The sequence below is a fragment of the Cynocephalus volans genome, chromosome 12, assembly GCF_027409185.1.
Source record: "Cynocephalus volans isolate mCynVol1 chromosome 12, mCynVol1.pri, whole genome shotgun sequence".
Lineage (NCBI taxonomy): Eukaryota > Metazoa > Chordata > Mammalia > Dermoptera > Cynocephalidae > Cynocephalus > Cynocephalus volans.
The window spans coordinates 7,167,305-7,187,535 of record NC_084471.1 but is presented as its reverse complement, the minus strand read 5'-3'; the positions used below and the strand labels follow the sequence as shown (position 1 = coordinate 7,187,535).

The 20,231-nt window shown below is 40.8% G+C and overlaps 1 protein-coding gene across 1 annotated transcript in view; it reads right to left on the bottom strand.

Annotated features, from left to right (window-relative positions):
- The window catches only part of EFCAB6 (EF-hand calcium binding domain 6), a 256,909-nt gene that overhangs the window by 171,266 nt on the left and 65,412 nt on the right, over positions 1–20,231 (bottom strand). The gene's annotated exons all lie outside the window — the stretch shown is intronic.

Sequence of the window (20,231 nt, the reverse complement as noted above, 5' to 3'; positions counted from 1 at the left end):
TGCAGAATTAACATTGTGAAAATGTCCATACCAGCCGAAGTGATCTACAGATTCAATGCAATCCCCATCAAAATTCCAATGACATTTTCTCATAATTGGAAAAAACAATCCTAACATTCATATGGAAGAACAAAAGACCACAAATAGCCAAAGCAATCCTGAGCAAAAAAAGTAAAGCTGTAGGCATAACACTACTTGACTTTAAACTATAGTACAAAGTGATAGTAACCAAAACAGCATGGTACTGGCATAAAAACAGACACATGGACCAATGGAACAGAATAGAGAATCCAGAAGTCAACCCATGCACTTACAGCCATCTGATCTTTGACGAAGGCTCCAAGACCACACACTAGGGAAGAGACTGCCTCTTCAGTAAATGGTGCTGGGGAAATTGGACATTCATATGTAGGAGAATGGAACTAGACCTGTACCTCTCACCATATACCAAAATCAACCCAAAATGGATTAAAGAATTAAATATATGTCCTGAAACAATAAAATTCCTTAAAGAAAACATAGAAGAAACACTCTAGGAAGTAGGATTGGGCACAGACTTTATGAATATGACCCCCAAAGCACAGACAACCAAAGGAAAAATAAACAAATGGGATTATGTCTAACTAAAGAGCTTCTGCACAACAAAAGAAACAATCAACAGAGCAAAAAGACTTCCAACAGACTGGGAGAAAATATTTACAAAATGTACATCAGACAAAGGATTAATATACAAGGAACTCAAACAACTTAACCGCAAAAATAACAAGTAACCCAATTAAGAAATGGGCAAAGGAGCTGAATAGGCATTTCTCAAAGGAAGATATACAAATGGCCAACCGACATATGACAACTGCTCAACATCCCTCAGCATCCAGGAAATGCAAATCAAAACCACTCTGAGATACCATCTCGCTCCAGTTAGGATGGCTAATATCCAAAAGACTAAGAATGACACATGCTGGTGAGGTTGCGGAGAAAAAAGGAACCCTCCCACACTGTTGGTGGGACTGCAAAATGGTGCAGCCTTTATGGAAAATAGTATGGAGGCTCCTCAAACAACTACAGATAGATCTACCATATGACCCAGCTATTCCACTGCTGGGCATATACCCAGAGGAATGGAAATCATCATGTCAGAGAGATACCTGCACTCCCATGTTTATTGCAGCTTATTTATGATAGCCAAGAGTTGGAACCAGCCTAAATGCCCACCATTGGATGAGTGGATAAGGAAAATGTGGCATATCTACACAATGGAATACTACTCTGCTATAAAAAAAATGAAATCCTACCACTTGCAGCAACATGGATGGACTTAGAGAAAATTATATTAAGTGAAATAAACCAGGCACAGAAAGAGAAATACCGCATGTTCTCACTTATTTGTGGGAGCTAATAAAAATAGATAAGTAAACAAATAAATGAGGGGGAGGGAAGAAGACACAACAATCACAACAACTCCTTGATTTTGTTAAGACATGTGAACAGATATGATATTGATGGGAGGAGGGAGGAAAAGGAGGAATTGATAAAGGAACACAAAAATCAACTATAATGTACATTGATAAACTAAAATAAATAAAAATAGAATGAGATGCCTCTACATATCACTAGAATGGCTAAAATACCAAGTCCTGGTGAGAATGTGGAATATCTAGAATTCTTATATATTGCTGGTAAAACCGAAAAATGGTACAATCACTTTGGAAAACAGTTTGATAGTGTTATAACTTTAAACATGCACTCGCCACACAATGCAGTAATTTTACCTCTAGACATTTACCCAAGAGAAATGAAAACATATATCCACACAAAGACTTGTATATGAACGTTTACAGCAGTGTTTTCCATCATGACCTCAAACTGAAAACAACCCAAATGTCCATCAACTGGTGAGTGGATAAACTGTAGTGTATCAATATTATGGAATACCACTACCAATATTGGAACGTTGAAATAGGCAACAACATAGATGATCTTAAAAACATAACAAGTAAAAGTAGTCAAGCACAAAAGACTATGTACCATATGATTCCATTTAGGAGAACTAGAAAAGGCAAAAAACTATAGTGACAGTGACAGAGAGCAGATCAATGGTTGCTGGAGGTGAGGATCAGGGGAGGGGTTGATCACAAAGGGCAACAGGAAAATCTCAGGGTAGTGACATTTTCTATATCCCGACTGTGGTAGTGGTTGCATAAATACATACCATTGCCAAAACTCATTAAACTATACAATTAAGAATGAATTTTATTTTATATATCTTACACTTCAATAAAGCTAGGATAAAGTTTTTTCAAAACATAACAAATAGGCAAAGGATATGAACAAACAATGGTTTATGGAGGAAGTGCATATAACTGTTAAATATGAAAAACATGCAACTTCAATAGCAATCAAGGACATGCAAATCAAAACAACAAGGAACTGGGTTCTTGCCTATCAAATTAGTGGGGACTTAAAAATGGCAATGTTAAATACTGGCAAAAAGCACTCTCATGAACCTTCCTTGTAAGAATAAATTAACACCTTTCTGAAGTGCATTTTAGCAATATGTAATGTAAACCTTAAAAATGTTCAAACCCTTTGACTCAAGGTTTGACAAAACATCATATAGCCATTAAAAATTAATTTCAAAGGTTTTTTTAATGACATAAAAAATGCTCCTGATAGAATATTCTGTGAGAAAAGAGAACATAATGTATACCTCATATGGTCTCAATTATGTTAAGTATGTGTGTGGGTGTGTGTACATGCACACACGAAAACATTCTGGAAGGAAATAAAACATTAATAGTAGGTATCTCTGGCTATTAAATTTATGAGTAGCTCATTTTTTCTTTATAATTTCTCCTATTTTCCAGTTTGAGCATGCATGGCTTTTCTAATCAGCTTAACAAATACAATTTCCAAAAAAATTAACACACATCTTTGCTAGAAATCACGTGAATAACCATTATTAACCAAATAAAGAAACCGCTGATTTTTCTTACTCCTAAAAGCGCCCCTGTAGCTCCTTTTCTTGCCTCAAGCAGGTATCCCTCCGGATTCTGATGTTGGGAGTCAAATATCATCCCCAATCCATCTTTCCATACTACTAATCTAGCTAGAGACCTAAAGAGCATGTGACTCCACCTACGGAGAGGGGAGAAGAAACATAAGGATTCGTCGCACTGAGTCTCCCCTCTATTCAACAGATGTCAGAGGCAGCGTCCAAGAGCACCAGGGCCAGAGATTAATCATAGCAGTCCTAGGGACCGGAGAAGGCTCAGCCAGGAGATGAGCCACCTGCCATGGAAGTGAGTCTCCACCCGCACTGTACCTCCTGTTCAGGCTGCTGTCTGCCTTGCCTGGGCATGTTCTCTCCAACCCACGGGAAGCACTCTGTCCTCCATCCCCACACCTTGTTCATCCCACTGGCCGGGCAGTCGCATGCATGCACACACTGCCAAGGGTATGGGCATGTTCTGATGTTAGCTGTCATCTGCCCCCTTCTCTTCTCTTGAAAGATAAGGGTGGCACGTAATTGAAAGTGGTGTTACTTCAGGAAGAACCACTGTACTTTACCAGAAAACAGAATCTCTTGCATGTTTAAACTTTATTAACGGTAGGTGACAAGTCTCTTGCAACACGTTCCACACTTCACAACATATTGCTCCATACGAGTGTGCCATGACCCCGGAATTCAGAACCCTGGGTCGAGGAGAGAGGAGGTGAGGGCCTCAAGTAGAGGGGGGCCGTGGGAAGACCGAGCACACAAGACACTGGCCACTATGGGCCATCGAGGGCAGCACTGTTCCGTAACCAAATCAGTTTGGGAAATACTGCATATCTGCCTCGTACATACTCATGATGCTCAGCTAACACATTAATAGCTATGAGATGCCCTACGAAACCAAAATCTACTTAATCTGACATTTCCCAAATTTCTTTAATATTGAAACCTGCTGTTAGCATTAAAAATGCACTTCAAAATGTTCTAGAAAAACATTTATTCTTAATTGAATTGATCTGAGAATATAATTATTGGGTAGGAAATAACGAATAACAAGTAAAAAGAAAAACCACATGTGCAATTTTTCTTTCAGATTTCATACACGTTTTCGGAATATTTGAGGATCACCCTGGCCCCTAACTGCCAGCAGGTCAAGGCACCCTACCTCAGCTCGCTTCAGTCTTCAGTCCAGCCTGCACAGGAGCCTTCTGTCACCTGGCCCGCCATCTTGACCCTTGGCCAGGGACATGGTTGAAGAAGCCACCATGCGGGGCTTCAGCTTGCCCCTTCAGCTCCTCTCTGCTCCCTTTCTTGTCCACCACGTCAGTGCCCAAGGCTGACCTCTGTGGACTGCATTCCCTGGGCTGCCCTCTGGCTTCCAGCCAGGTTTATTGATGAAAGGCACTGAGACCTGAGGATGGGTTGAAACATGATTGGGCTCTTTGTTCCCGCTGGTTTCTCCTCTGTTGGGCCAGTGTCTGACAGAGACTGTGTTTCTCTGCAAATGCCCAAGCTCCTTCTGGGAAACCATCTCTTATAGCTACAGCTTGGGAGTAATTATAATAAGCCACAGAGTAATCAGGGTGTTTAGACCCACAAGGATTTCTGGCACTAGCTCACTGACCACAGGGGACTTAGGAAAGATTAAGGTGCTGTCTAATACATATGGATACATAGACATATAGAGAAAATTCTAGGTCTGGTGGGCAGAGCTTGATTTGAATCATTTAAGGGGAATCCATGGCCTTGTCCCAGGTCACAGACCCAAACCAATTCACAGACCCAGAGCCTGGTCTGGATATCTTTAAATAACAACCCTGCAAAATAGCCATAGATACGTACTGAGAAATTCCCTTCAAACTTTGCCCAGTGGGTCCAGAGAATCTTCACTCAAACCTTGTACAGAAGGCCCTTCAGCCATTCACCAAGGTGACCGTGCACTAAGGGAAGAATACCCAGAGATTTGGAGGCTATTAGATGGTGGCTCTGAACGGATGATAATCTCTGGACAACCAAAGTGCCAGCATAGTCTATTGGTCAGAGCGGAGGCTTACGGAGATGATGGGTGGAGCCCAGGTGCATTTCACAGTGGGTCCAGTAGGATCACAGACTTATCCTGTAGTTACTTCACCAGCTTCAGAACATATAATGGGAATATAGATTCTTAGTCACTGCAGAATCATCATATTGGTTCTCTGACCCATGAAATAAGCTATAATGGTGGGAAGAACCAAGTGGAAGCATCAGCCTCTCACAGGAAAGTAAACAAAAAATAATACTGCTTCCCTAGGGCAAATGCAGAGACTAGTGTCACCACTAAAGAATAAAAAGATAGAGGATGGGGCAGGGTTTGATTTCTACCATATTTCCATTTAAATCACCTCTCTGGCCAATGCAAAAGCTACTTGGGTATTGGAAAATGAATGTGGATTATTGCACATTTAATCAGGTGATGAAGCCAATCACGCATGCAAATCAGCATAGCCCCTGGCATCTGGTATGTAGCTATAGACATAGCAAATGCTAGTTTCTCAATTCCTTACAAAGTTTCCTTTACATGGCAGGGAGATCAGTACATCTTCACATTTCCTTATCTCAAGGCTATGTCAACTCACCTGCTTTCTGTAGCAGTAATGTGAAGGAACCCTGTTCAAGGCTTTCGCAGAGGGTTCTGCAGGTATTTACAAAGTAGCTGTGCATTGTTATGATGTGCTGTAACCATCACACTGGCCCATTACAGTGATTTTATCATATTAAGTAGACCTAGTTAGAAAGAAGTAACAGGTATCCCAGAGGCCTCAGAAAGACATGTGTCAAAGGGGAGGGGATAAACCCCAATAAAGTTTAGGGGCCTGCCATTCTGATAAAGTTTCTAGGGATCCAGAAGCCTGAGGCATGTTGGAATAGTTCCTCTAAAGTGAAAGATAGGTTGTTGCACATTGTGTCACTGACCACAAGGAAAGAGGCACGTGCTTGAAGGGCGTCTCCAGATTGGGGAGAAAATTTGGTCCCTCTACTCATTCATTTGCAGGTAACTCACAAGTTTGCCAGTTTTGACAGAGGCATAGAGCAAGAAAAAGCATTGCAGAAAACTGCTGTCCCACCTGAGCCTTATGACCCAGTACACCTCATGCTAATGCAAGTGTCCGCAGCAGACAGATGCCATGTGGACCCTTCAGGAAGCCCCAGGAGGAGAATCAGTGCACATATTCCTACTGTTTGAAAATAAGGCGCCGCCCTTTTCTGCCCTCAGCCTGCTACTGAGCTCTGGTAGAGTCTGAACGCCTGACCACAAGATAGAAGTGCCTAGGAACCTCACACAGCCTGGAGAAGCAGGTATTATCTGATCCGTTGAATCATAAAATTAGATGTGTGCAGCAGCATTTCATTGTTAAGTGGAATAGAATATTTGAGGCCAGGCCCGAGCAGGTCTGGAAGACAGAAAGAGCATGCACGAGCAGGTGCTTCACACTTCACGGTACCTGCTCCTACTGCTTCACGGACTCCTGCTCGACACACACCTACGGCCTCATGGCAAGTTCCTCATGTCTAGGAAATGGAGGAAAGGACATGGGCCTGGTTAACAGATGGGGCTGTGCAAGGTGCCCCCAGCAGCCTAAGATGGAAAGGGTGGCCCTTCTCAGGGTGGCCCTGGAAGACAGTAGGCATAGCTCGAGATATAGTCGACTGTCCCCTGTGGAAGGTGTGAGTCCATATATTGATTCATGGGCAGTGAATGATGGGCTGGCAGACTGGTCAGGGTCTTGGGAAAGAATGAGATTGAAAGATTGGTGACAGAGAGGCCTATAAACTATTTGATGGACCTAAGAAAATAAGCACAGCTTGTAAAGATATCTGTGTCTCATGTAAATGGCCACTGGAAGGCAAGCGCTGTGGAAGAGGTTCCCAATCATCAGGAGGAAAGGAGACCTGTTCCTGAGCATGCCAGTCAGTCGTCTTCCCCAGGCAACTGGTGCTTGTTTGTGGCTTTCATACAAAAGTGGTCATGGTGGCAGAAGTAGAGGCAGTGTGTTGCTTTGATAGCATGGAATTCTCATCACTAAAGCTGAGCTGGCACTGCTCTAAGTACCCAGCCTGCCAACAGCAGAGGCCAACCCTGAGCCCTCAGGCAGGCTCCTTTCTCCTGGTAAAGATTACACCGGACCCTTGCCATTACGGAGAGGACAGGGATTTTTCTTCACAATAGAAATGTCCCAAATGCAAACCTGTCTTCCCTGCGTGAAATGCTTCTGCCATTACCATTCTTTGTGGACCTCCAAAATGCCGTATCCATGTGACACAGCCTCTAACCGAGGGACTCAGCTGCTGGTGAAGGAGTTGCGGCAATGGGCTCACATCTGCAGAACCCAGTTGTCTTACCGCACGTCCCATCGCCCAGGACAGCTGACTTGATGGAATGGCTGCACATGTTGCTGATGACTCCATCACAGTCAGTTGAGAGAAAATACCCTGTGGAGTTAGGGTGCTGTTCTACGGGATGCATTATATGCATTAATCCAACTGGGGCAGCCCAATAAAGGGACAAACACCACGGACTGAGACCCTGTGAAAAGGAAGGCTGGGTGCCTTACTAGGGGAACAATGCTGTCCAGTAAAGATGCTGGCAGAGAAAAGAAGGGGGACATAAACCAATGATGGAGAAAGGATGCTATAATTGTCAACTTGGATCTCATGAGCAGTTACAATAATGTAAAATGTAGCAGTTCTTTTGTACATTGTTTCTATTTTCCTGTACTCCCCACTGCCTTACATAAAAAGCACTGATTATAGCTAACATTTTAGATTTCAGGTGAGGGAACATAAATGGATCGACATCTCCCTGCAATGATATGGCAGCTGGCATGACTCTGAGTAGCTCCTATTTTGAGGGTACAAGGTTTTCATCACTAAAGGGACAGGGTTTTTCATTCCTCAAAGGATGCTGAGGCTCGGAATGGTAGACTGCACTGGAAATTCTTCAATTGTCCATCAGATCCATTTTCCACCCTTCCCTACTCTGCATGGCACCCTGGTGTTTGCTTCAACTGGACTCTCGTGCTCCTGGTTTTCAGCTGGGTGTGGCCAGTGTGAGGCACCAGCAGGAGATTGGAAGGGAAAGGAGGGGAAGGCGAGCGATTCATTCCCAGCTCCTTCCCTGCTGGGCTGCAGCGTGGCGATGGCCACATTCTTCCACCTAATGCCTCCTCTCCTGTTGGGTGACCCTCTCCTTCAGTGACAGCTCCTGCTTGTTTCAGCAGCTGCTCCTGTCTTGCCTAGGGGTAGCGATGGCTTCCCAGTGCCCTTAGCCCTGAGATGCTTCCTTATCTATGGCTTCCACTTAGTCCTGCCTTCAGCTGGGTAAAGATCCTTTAATAAACTCATATCGACTGCTCTTTTCAGCTGCCATCTGTTTTCTGCCTGGACCCCGACCAATGTATGTCCAAATTAAGAAGGCCACAATCAGGATTCACAATCAGGATGCGGAACAGTTCCGTTACCTGAAACACTGCCCCGACCTTCTCCTTAGAGCCGCGCCCTCCCCTCACCTTATCCCTGTCAACCCCTGGTCTCTTCCCGGTCCTGCTGTTTTGCCTTTCCCAGAATGTCGTGTGAATAGAAGAGGTCCCAGACACATTGGTTAAAAAGGTTTTAGCAGGAACTGAAAATATATCCCAGAGTACTACTTCTACGCCTCCTATAATTTGGGCTCAAGGGCCTATTTTTTCTGTCTGCACAGTTTCTGCCAGGCTATCAATGTCACCAGCGTGAAGGGGAAACTTCTCACCAGGAGATGTTCCTGAGTGAAGACCTGCTCGGATGATGGATGGACGTGCGAGTTATAATGTTTACTCCACCTTCTCAACTCTTCCTTAAACCTCACTTTTCATGCTTAAACTCTGGTTTTATTTTTAATAAGTATATTTTACATAAAAGTCTAGGCAACATTAAACAGCACAACATGTTAGTAGTGAACGTCAAGTTAGCTGCTCAATTGAAGTCTACCGTTTTATTAAAATATATATATTTCATACATACATATTCATACACATATATACTAGTGCATATGTATGGAACATAGCCTTTAAAGTCTCTAAAATATCATCTGGATCAAGATTTTATGCCTCATTACCAAGCTGTTAGGGTTTTTAATTTAAGCCCTAGATATTGAGTATTAAAAAAAAATAACAAACTCAAAAAGATAACTTTTTTTTGTGCTATCCATTCCTAAATTGGAGAGTAAGGATAATTTCCCAAATTATTTTGTTAGGCATGAGATTTTAGATTTTATTTTATTTTCTTCTTTATTCTTTCCTGTATTGTTTGCCTTTAGAAAAAGCAATAAGCATGTGTTTTAAAATTTTATTTCTTCAATTAATATGCAGTCAACTTGACTTTTGCTTTTAGTGTGCAATTTTAGGAGTTCTAACATATGCATAGATTCATGTAGATTCCTACACTCAGGATACAGACAGTCCCATCACCCCAAAAGACTCCCTCATGGTGCCTCTGTGGAGAAATACCTCCCCTTGCTCCTGACCCTGGAAAATCACTGATTTCTTCTCTGTCCTCATTGTTTTGCCTTTTCCAGAACATCATGCAAATAGAATACTATAACAAGAAGGACAGAGAAACCAGCAACTTTTGAGACTAGTTTCTTCCATTTAGCTTAATGTCTTTGGGATTCATCCTTGTTGTTCATATCAATGGTTCATTCCCTTTTATTGCTGAAAATGGTTCCACTGGATGGCTCTTTGAGTGTGTTTACCCATTCACCTGCTGAGTTACATTTGCGTTGTTTCCAGTTTGGGGTGATTATGAATAGAGCTGCTATGCACATTTGTTTTTTAGTAAACTCAAATCATTTTTTTGTATTTTTAAATACAAAAGTCATACAAAATCTCCCTAATACAAACATGGACTCATACTGGTAAATTAACAAAAATACTGAACCTAAATTAGAAGATGAATTATGATTTCTCGTGATACTGAGCGCAAAGGCAGAGAGGAGTTGACGATGCTCTCTTCCGGTAATACTAGGCATTCTGAGTCCACCATTTCCAGGTATTCTGGGCTTGAGAGGAGAGAAAAAGAAAGAGGAACAGCAGAACCACCCTGTGGCCAGGACAACCCTACTGCACTCACCGCAGGGCACTGCTCCCCACCTCTAACTCATTTTCCTTGGTTCAATGTTTTCATGGTAGAATCCAGCAGATTCCCTCTCCTTAGATGATATGATTAGTCATAAGTCCATAACAATCACTACCTAGATTCTAGAAACAGGATGAAAACAAATAACTGTGACAGGATGGGGAACCCACTCTTCTCTCTAAAAGTATAACAGAAAATAAGAAGAAAATTGGCTGGACCATTGTAGACAGAACATTGTATAGAAATGTCCATGTACAGTAGAAATCCAGACTGATGGAAAACAATATAAAACACAAATTGGGCCAACTTATGAATAGGAATTTAATATATGGAAAAAGAGATGTTAAAAACAATGGGGAAAGGGCCAGCCCCATGGCGCGCTTGGGAGAGTGCAGCGCTGGGAGCGTAGCAGCGCTCCCGCCGCGGGTTCGGATCCTATATATGGATGACCGGTGTGCTCACTGGCTGAGCACAGTGTGGCTGGTCACAAAAAAGACAAAAAAAAAAAAAATGGGGAAAGAAAGGATTATTTAATAAATGGTGGTTGGAAAATAGAGGATCTGTTTGGAAAAAAATATTTTAATTTTCATACCCAGCTTATATTAGGATGGATTAAAATGTTTTGCTTTGTTCTGAAGAATAAGAAAAACAAGTAGAATAGAATACAGTTTTTATCAAGCCTGGGTTAAGAATAATGAATTTATAGGTCTTGGAGCAACAGAACACATTCCAAAAGAAGAAGATTAATGTACCTGATTACATTAAAATTTAAAATGTGAAACTATGAGATATCATGTAAAGGAAAGGGAAATAGCAAACTGAGAAAAATAGCTGTAGCACGTATGACAAAAAAGGGTTACCTTTAATAGCTATTTAACTATAAAAATTGTTAAACAAAAGGTGATAACAATTAACTTAAAAACCATCAGTGGGACCATTAACCAATTAGGACTTGAAGTGACATAGTCAGTGCACAGGCACGTGGAAGTGTCCAACCTCAGTAGCAATCCAAGAAATATAAATGAAAACAATAACAAGGCACACTTCATACCTCATAAGTTATCAATATTTTAAAACAATGTTAATATTCAATGCTAGAAAGAATATGAAACTAGAACAGTCACACAGTGCTGATAGCAATGTAAATTGCTACTCCTTTGAGAGAAGAATTTGGCAGTCCTTATCAAAATTCACAAAAGAGACAGGTGACATCAGCAAGATGCAGAATAGGAGGTTCCAGGCTTCACTACCCCCCTCAGAAAGTTCCACTAGCAGCTATCCACAGATGAGGACATCTTGGTGAAAACCCCAAGAAATGGAAATAAGCCCGACTCACTTCTGTGTTTCACAGAATAGAATAAAAACCTCATGGAAAGGGTAGGAGAAATGGTCTCACTTTGACTGTGCTACCCCTCCCCTCTGCCAAGACAGCACAGTGCCACACACCACACACTACAGTGCCACTACACTACCTCAGGGACCACAGTTTCTACAGAGAAATAAGACAGCTGGAGGCAGACACCCAGATTCCCTGGCATTCCGAGACACTTCCTAGGAAGCCCACTCCCATCTCACCTCAAAAGGAACACAGGGGAAATGGCACAGCTAGACCATCTGGTATCAGGTAGAAACAAAGCAAGGAAGCAGAGGCCACAGAAACCAGCATGCAAATCTTGGTGGTGGCCCTGTGTACCTGCCAACAGTGGTACCAGCCAACAGCATAGCCTACCCACCAAGCCAAGCTGGTCACTTCCAGAAGTGGAGGAAATTTTTACTTGGCTTATCCCTAGATGGCCAGCCTCTAGAACCAGTCTCAGACCCTATCCCAGTAACCCTCCCTGGGAGGGAGACAACTGCTGTAATGAATTTCAGCAAAGAGCAGGGAGTTTAGCTGCACTTGGCATAACTTTAAAACCCACCTTCAGGTCCCATTCATTGAGGAAGATGATGACCACCACAGCAAATTCTGACAAAGAGAAAGGGCTAGATCTGGCACACCTAGGAGTTTAACCAGTGCTCAGCCCAGCCTCAAAGCTCACCCGAAGGCCCCACATAAACAGGGAAGCAACCTCAACTGTACATTCTACTCAGCAAAGCAGCAGACCCTGTCCATCCTGATCAGCAACTAACCTTGGGGCCCTTCCCGCAACCCTGCCCAACTGCTGAACTCAAATAGCAGTACCCAATGGCTAGGGAATACACCCTGTGGCCTGGCCCCCTCTGAGGTGACTGCAGTGCCCATCCAGCAGCTCAACCTAATACTAGAGCCTAGCTAGCTGCCCCACCTGAACTCAGAGCAAAGGAAGCAGCCAGCCATCTAGAGAGCCCAAAAGCAGACTCTGCTTACCCATGGTTATTACCAGCTGGCCCATCCAAAATCACAAGCTAGACTAAATAGTGAAAGTCTACCCCTGCCAAAAAACACCCATAAAAACTGGAAAAAGTGGCTGTCTTCTCAAATGTGCAGACATCGATGCAAGGATACAAGGATTACAGAAACTCAGGAAATATGACACCTTCAAAAGAAACTAACAAAGCTCCAGTAACAGACCCTAAAGAAAGGGAGATTAGTGAAATGATAAAGAATTCAGAATAATCATCTTAAAGAAGTTCAGTGAACTACAAAAATGTACAGATAAAAAATTAAATGAAATTTGAAAACAAAGCATGAACAAAGCAAGAGGTCTGCCAAAGAAGTAGAAACAAAAAATAAAAATCCTACAGATGAATACAGTGACTGAACTGAATAATACAATAGAAAGCTTCAAAAGTAGGCTTAATCAAGGTGAAGAAAGAATCAGTCAGCCTGAAGACATTTGAAATTATCTACTCAGAGAAGAAAAAAGGAAAAAGAATGAAAAGGAATGAAGAAGACTTACAGGAATTATGGGACACCATCAAGAGACCTAACCTACACTTAATAGGAATTCAAGAAGGAGAAGAAAAACAAAAAACAAAAAACAAAAAACAAACAAACAAAAGGTCCAGGAAGCATATTTAAAGAAATAACAGGTGAAAACATCCCTAATCTGAGAAAGATGCCAACATTCAGGCACAGGAAGCACATAGGTCTCCAATCATATTTAACCCAGAGAGGAGTTCACCAAGATATATAATAATGAAACTACCAAAAATCAAAGACAAAAATAATTCTGAGAGCAGCAAGAGATAAGAAACACATCACATACAAAGGGGTCCCAATACATCTATCAGGGGACTTCTCAGCAGAAACACTGTAGACCAGAAGAGACTGGGATGATATATTCGAGGTGCTGAAGGAAAAACTGCCCACCAAGAATACTTTACCCAGCAAAGCTGTCTTTATGAAATGAGGGAGAAATAAAAACTTTCCTAGATAAACAAAAGCTAAGGCAGTTCATCACCACTAGGACTGCCTTACAGAAATTGCTAAAGGAAGTTCTTTACACTGAAACAAAGGGCTGCTAATTGATGACATAAAAGCACAAAATTCAATGGTATAATTAATACAGAGCCATACTCAGAATACTCTAGGACTGTAATGATAGTATGTAAAGCAATTTTATCCCTATTATGAGAGTTAAAAGACAGAACTACTAGTAACAACTATAGCTAAAATAGTCAATAAATACATGTTACAAAATGATATAAATTCTCACATCAAAAAAATAAAGTGTGGGGGGGGAATAAAACTATAGAGTTGTGTGCAATCAAAGTTAAGGTGTTATCAGCATGAAATAGACTGCATAAGTATAAGATATTCCACATAAGACTTACGGTAACCATAAAGCAAAAATCTATAGTAGATGTGCAAAACAAAAATGGAAAGGTTCAAAAAATCATCAAAATACAGAGGAAGACAGCAAGAGAGAAGAAAAGAAACAAAGTATCTACAAAACAACCAGAAAACAATTAACAAAATGGAAATAGTAAGCCCTTGTTCACTACCTTGAATGTAAATGGATTAAATTTACTAATAAAAAGACATAGAGTGACTAAATGGACCAAAAAAAAAAAAAAAAAAAAAAAAAAGACCCAACTATATGATGCCTACAAGAGACTCAGCTCACTTTTAAGGACACATATAGACTGAAAGCAAGGGAATGGAAAAAATATTCCACACAAATGGAAACCAAAAGAGAGCAAGTAGAGCTACAGTTATACCAGACAAAGAAGACTTTAAGCAAACAACTTTAAAAAGAGACAAGGACATTATATAATGATTAAGGGGTCAATTCATGAAGTGAATATAACAATTGTAAATATATATATACTCAATATCAGAGCACCTAAACATATAAAGCAAATATTTAAAAATCTGAAGGGAGAGATAGATTGCAATACAATAATAGTAGGGGACTTCAATACCTCATTATTAATAATAGATCACTGAGGCAGAAAATTAATAAGAAAACACTGGACTTGAACAACACTTTAGACCAAATGTATAGGACCTTCCATCCACCAGCAACAGAATACATATTCTCCTTAAGTGTACATGGAACATTCTCCATGACAGACCATGGTATGTTAGGCCATACTACTCAAAGTGATATATAAGTTCAATGCAATCCCTATCAAAATTCCAATGTCATTTTTCATAGAAATAGAAAAAATTCTAAAATTCACATAAAACCATAAGAAAGAGAAACATCCAAGGCAATCATGAGCTAAAAGAACAAAGCTGAAGGCATCACACTACCTGATTTCAAACTATATTACAAAGTGATAGTAATTAAAACAGCATGGTACTGGCATAAAAATAGACTCATCAACCAACGGACAAGAATAGAGAACCCAGTAATGAATCCACACGTGTATGGGTGATTTTCAACAATGGTGCCAAGTATACACATTGGGAAAAGGACAGCCTCTTCAATAATGGTATTGCTAAAACTGGTTATCCATATGCAGAAGAATGCTATTATACCCTTTTCCCACACCATATACAGGAATCAACTCAAAATAAATCGAAGACTTAAACATAAGACCCGAAACTGTAAAGCAACTCAAAGAAAACATAGAGGAAAAAACTACATAGCATTAGTATGAGCAAGGATTTTTTTTTATTTGACTCCAAAAGTGCAGGCTTTTAATGGATATACTCTCTCTAACAGTACAGATAATGTCATTCCTGTGCTTACAGCCTGCTTGTGCCTCCCCAGCACACTTATAGTGACTCTCAAGCTCCTCACCAGAGCCCTTGCCTGCCTCTCTACTTGCACTCATGACTCTCATTGTCTCTTGCCAACTCAGCCCCAGGCTCCAGCTTCTGCCAGGCCCCAAAATGCATCACATGGGCAGTTGTTGGAGCTAGTGTCCTGCCACTGGGAGGCTCTTCCCACAGTTCTTCCCGTGGCTGTTTCTCTTGACCTCTCACCTTTCCATAGAAGCTATATTAGTCTGTTTTCTATTGCTGATAACAGAATATGTGAAACTGGGTAAATTATAAAGAAACAAAATTTATTTCTTACAGTTGTAGACCCTGGGAAGTCCAAGGTCAAAGGGGTGCATCTGGTGAGGATCCTGTTGGTGGGAAATCTGTGAAGAGTCCTGAGACAGCACAGGGTATCTCGTGGTGAAGGGAAAGAGTACATTAATGTGCTCACTTGCTCTCCTTATAAAGCCCCCGGTTCCCCCCTTGAGATAAGCCACTCACCCATTAACCCATTGATCCATTAATCCAAGCATGAATTACTCCATTCATAGCCCTCACCATCTGATCACTTCCCAAAGGCCCCTCCTTTCAACACTGCTATGTTAGGGATCAAGCTTACATATGAGCTTTGGAGACCACAGCAGAGCCTTTCCAGACTACTCTATCTGCAGTAGTTCCTGCCTGTTATTCTCTACTTCAGTTCCTTGTTGATTCTCTCCAGAGCACTAATTACACTGTATATTTTGTCATTATTTATATGTTTGTTTATTGTCAGTCTCCCTCACAGCAGGTAAAGTTCTTTGAGGGCAGGGATCATGTCTTTCTTACTCTCCAATGAGTCTCTAGTATCCAGCACAGTGCCTGGTATATACATTTAGCAAGTGTTCAAGAATCATTTGTTGATTGACTGACTAAATAAGCATCTGCAAAACTAAAAAGAACCTAAAGACCCAAATGATAGTGAAATGATTAAATACAGTCTGGTGTATGAAATTAAAGTGCCCTAACAATTGGTCATGACCCAATCAAGCCAGCCCCTTTGAAAATGCTGTTTTCATTCTCTGCATGGAATGTCTTTCTCCAACTTACCCATATGGGAAACTCCTATTTGCCTCTCACAGTTAAGCATAGCTCTGTTTACTCCATGGAGACATTTCTAACTTACCCCCAGCATGAACACATTAAGCAAGGCTTCTGGCAACACAGTGTACCTCCCCCCAGCTCCTAGCCTCTTGGTCTAATCACACACAAAAAATGGAATAAAGATGTCAACAAAGTGATTTTAAATATACAGCTGAAGTTGAAACAAAGAAAGGGAAATCTACAGGTGCTAGAAGCAAGGAGAGACCCAACTCAAGAGCAGTAAGAATGTGAGCTATTACCACAAAAGCCCAGGTTTCATCAGGCCTGGACAGAACAGTATGTGCCAACAGCAGCCCTGGAACTTAATGTAGGCTCAAAGGGGTAGGGTTTTAGTGCCCACTTGGGGCTAGCAGATTTGGAATTGTGTAGGATTGGGAGTAGATTTGGCACGGTAAAAGAGAGCTAGTGATCCTAAAAAATCAGCCAGAATGTGGCCAAGACAGATAAAGACAAAGGAAGCATTTTTAAAAAGTTTAAGAGTCATGGAGAATGGAATCAGAAGGTCCAACATACATTTAATAGGAGTTCCAGAAGAAAAACTCCAATGAAAATGGGGTGGAGACAATACTCAAAGAATAATAGCTGCAAATGTTCTAAAATTCATGGAAAACACTAATCCTCAGATTGAGGTAGCATGAGTCTGGGAAGGTTAAATAAGTAGACATCTACACCAAAGCACATTGTAGGGAAACTGTAACGGACTGAAAATAAACAGAAAATCTTAAAGGCAACCAGGAAAAAAACAAACAAACAAACAAACCTATAAAGCAATGACAGACTGATAGCAGACTCTCACAGCAACAGTGGAAGCCAGAAGACCATGAATAGTATCTTCAAAGTGCTAAGGGAAAATAACTCTCAAACAAGAATTGCAGGGCTGGCTAGTCAGCTCAGGTGGTTAGAGTGTGGTGCTGATAATACCAACATCCAGGGTTCAATCCCTGTACTGGCCAGCCACCAAAAATTAAAAATAAATGAATACAATAAAAATAAAAACAAATGGTCATAAAAAAAAGAAAAAAACCCCCAAGAATTATATTCCCTGTTAAATTTTCATCACAGAGTGAGAGCAAAATGAAGATATTTTTGAAAACAAAGACTGAATTAAGCACTCACAGGACCTCACTAAAACAACTTCTGGAGGACACACTTCAGGAAACTGACTCCAGAAGGGAGGAGTGAGGGTTATGAGGCAGTGATGAGTGATCAGCCGGTAAACATGGGAAAGCCCAGACACACACGGACCATAGAAAGCAGCAGCAGCAACGGTGAACAGTGGCTGACACGGGTGCTAGCAAAACAAGGGAGAGTCGAAACACAGGTCAGTGACAACACATAAGTTGAAGGTGCTTGTTTTATTCGGGACAGTAGAAATACTGATTAACTTCAGACTTTATAAGAAAAACCACTATAAGAACAGAAACAGATATTTAAGTCGTAAAACAGTGGAAGGAAAAACGAGTGATAAAGATAACTTGGCCAGTACCAAACAAGAAGGAAGTGGAATAAAGAAAAAAAGAAAGAGCAGAATAAATAATAGAAAGCACAAAATAAGTGGTAGGAGAAAGAACTCCAAACACTTCAATCACAATAAATAAAAACAGACTATACTTGACATTTTTTTAAAAGCAAAGATTTTAATTTTGGAATTTTAAAAATACGGATATATACTGTTTTACAAGAAACATCTAAAACATCACCATAAAAAAGTAAAAGCAAAAGGTTGGGAAAGAAATACCTGATAAATGAAAATTAAAAGAAAACTATTGAGGGTATTTTAATATCAGATATGATAGACCATGAAAGGCATTCATAGGGATGGAAGGTTATTATATAATGATAAAGGGAACAGTTGACCAGGAAGACATGACAAATCTGTACTTCCAGATATGTGCACCAGGAGGCATGTATGTAATATGTAATCCATAACATTAGGACTTGCATGTTCACTCTGTTCTTGTCTCTTGTGCCCTGTTCCACAGGAAATTCTGGGTGAATGCAAAAAAGGGACTCAGAAAAGGGACTCAGAAGTCCCGCAGTCCCTGGCTAGGACAGGTTGTAACACCATCATGACCTTGGCCACCTCCAGACTCCTAATACCCTCATTCCATACACACATTGTATTCTTCACATACGTCATCACTCTGCTAAGCCATTCTGGCTTGGGACTACTTGCTATTTATTTCTGCATTTTTAAAACCCACCACAATGTCTGTCAGAGAGAGGCATTCAGTAAATGTTAGCTGAACGACATTTTACGCATCTATTAAAATTATAATTTTGAAGACAATGAAGCCAATATGAAAAATGTCTATAGCATGCATTTCTATTTTAAAAAGCACAATCTAAAACTGTAATGTGCTTTGATTACAAATACTTAAAAATTATACATGTATTTGGATATAAAGTGGAAGAGAACGTGAAACGATGAAAATTAAAAAATGGTTAGATAAGGTAGATGGTAACTTTTTGTTTTTAATTTTTGTTGTTGCTATTAAGCTATTATTTGTATAATTCAAAAAATGAAATAAGATGAAATGGCTATATTACTTTTAGCTATCCAAGAAAGAAAGCAATTCTTAAAAAATTTCACCTGTATAGGCAGGACAATAGAGCTGTTTTCTGAGCCATGGAAATATTTACTCCTAGGGCCAAGTTTTGTTTTCACTCCAGAAGCCATGGTGCCTGCACACAGTGAGTCTCTGTGGACGTCCAGGGCGCTGCAGGGAAGCGGAGTGCTGCGGGGAATGGGCCAGCTGCTCCAGCTCCACGCCGCGTTTTCCTTCCCCTTGTCTCATGCCTCTCCTGTCTAGGTAATACCAAGGCATCCACCAATTTCCCAGAGTTTTGCAGGACAATCTTTCCAGCTCTTACCCTACTTTCTCCTGAGAAAAGTCTCTCTGACTTAACTCGGACAGAAAACCCATGAATTAAAGAGAGTATTCCTCACCCAGATTTTGGTCTAAATATACCATTTCCAACTGAAAGGAACCTGGGATCCTTGGAGAAATGGCCGATTCCGGGTCTTGGGTAAGAGATGTACAAGATGAGCCCGGAGCATTTTGTCTTACTAGAAGCAAGAAAGCAGTCAAAGACTATCAGGGTCAGGTCAACAGGACTCAGGAGCCAACATGAAAAGGCTCCCACTGGCCAAGATGGAACAAATTAAATATCAATAAGAAAAATAACCGTAATAAATCGAAACACAACAAATGTTTAAATTCCTGAATTCGTAGTGATTATTAAGAAAAAACTAATGAAGAACAAACAGTCATTGCTTACTTTTGGAGAATGCTAGGGAACCAGTTCATTATTTTGCAAAGTAGTAAATAAAGGGAAAGAATCAAGGATATCCCGCCTTTCTTGTACTAACTGTCCGTCTTTGTTATGCGGTGGCTTAACGGGGAAAGTTTCCACTACAGAAGTATTCCAGCTAATAAAAGAAGTAATCATAGGCATAAAATATCACCACTTTACAATCTCTAGTGAATCAACGGACCTAGGTACGACCACCAATGTTGCCAACAGCATAGAAAGAGAAACAATCAGTCCATATACGTTTGCCACCACCTAGGAAGTAGTCATGCCATATATAAAAATTGAACATGGGTGTGTGTATCTATCACTTTAGGTGCAGGGAGTCCGGGGAGAGGGAAGGGAACATGTTAAATGTCCCTGCGGGTGACAGTCAGCCAAATCTAGATTGTAAGAAAACTCCAGGTAAAAAAAAAAAAAAATCCAGATTACTCCTAAAATTAACAAATGAAAGAGAGCTATAGGCTAAGAAAGAATTGTGCATACCAACCA